This window comes from Narcine bancroftii, chromosome 5, assembly GCF_036971445.1.
Source record: "Narcine bancroftii isolate sNarBan1 chromosome 5, sNarBan1.hap1, whole genome shotgun sequence".
NCBI lineage: Eukaryota > Metazoa > Chordata > Chondrichthyes > Torpediniformes > Narcinidae > Narcine > Narcine bancroftii.
Genome location: NC_091473.1, coordinates 209,452,816 through 209,454,135, shown reverse-complemented (window position 1 = coordinate 209,454,135; position 1,320 = coordinate 209,452,816).

Genomic DNA, 1,320 nt, shown 5'->3' with positions numbered 1-1,320 from the left:
GGCACCACCTACGGCTCCTAGAACACTTCCACCAGCGTTGTCTCCGCTCCATCCTCAACATCCATTGGAGCGCTCACACCCCTAACGTCGAGGTACTCGAGATGGCAGAGGTCGACAGCATCGAGTCCACGCTGCTGAAGATCCAGCTGCGCTGGATGGGTCACATCTCCAGAATGGAGGACCATCGCCTTCCCAAGATCGTATTATATGGCGAGCTCTCCACTGGCCACCGTGACAGAGGTGCACCAAAGAAAAGGTACAAGGACTGCCTAAAGAAATCTCTTGGTGCCTGCCACATTGACCACCGCCAGTGGGCTGATAACGCCTCAAACCGTGCATCTTGGCGCCTCACAGTTTGGCGGGCAGCAGCCTCCTTTGAAGAAGACCGCAGAGCCTACCTCACTGACAAAAGGCAAAGGAGGAAAAACCCAACACCCAACCCCAACCAACCAATTTTCCCTTGCAACCGCTGCAATCGTGTCTGCCTGTCCCGCATCGGACTGGTCAGCCACAAACGAGCCTGCAGCTGACGTGGACTTTTTACCCCCTCGATAAATCTTCGTCCGCGAAGCCAAGCCAAAGAAAGAAGTTATTCATGGAAATGGGGTTTAGGAATTCATTAATATTGGGATTGAGTTCAATAGTCCAGAGGTCGTGTGGCAAATCTACAAATCTTTGCTGAGTCCACACGGAGAATTGTGTTCCATCAGGTCACCTCATTAAGTGAATGAAGTGAAAGCTATGGAGTGGGGGCAGAGGAGATTTGCAAGGATGTTGCATTGTATGAAAAATAAGTCTTATGAGGCAGGGTTATTAGATAAGGAATATTTCATTCTTTTCAGTGAAGAAGAATGAGAGCAGACTTAATAGATTCTTCGAAGCACAGACAGGGTTGACATCCAATGCCTTTATCACAAAGCCGGAATAGTGAAAAGCAGAGGACATATCTACAAAGTGAAAGCAGAAAGGTTGAGGGTAGACTTCACAAGTAGGTTTTTACACACAGTTGTGGTTGCCTGAAATGGAATGACACCAGAAATCGTGATAGTTTCTGAAACATTTGGGGTATTTAGGAGACTTTTCATTAGACAGTTAGATGAATATAAAATAGAGAGTTATGAGACGGGAAGGATATAGTACATTTAAAAAAGATGTATTTATAATCAAGCGCTGAAGAGCTGGCTCTGAATGGGCAACTAAAGCGGCATCGTCTGCAAAGAGTAGTTCACGGACAAGTTTCTCTTGTGTCTGGGTGTGAGCTTGCAGGCGCCTCAGATTGAAGAGACTGCCATCCGTGCGGTACCGGATGTAAACAGCGTC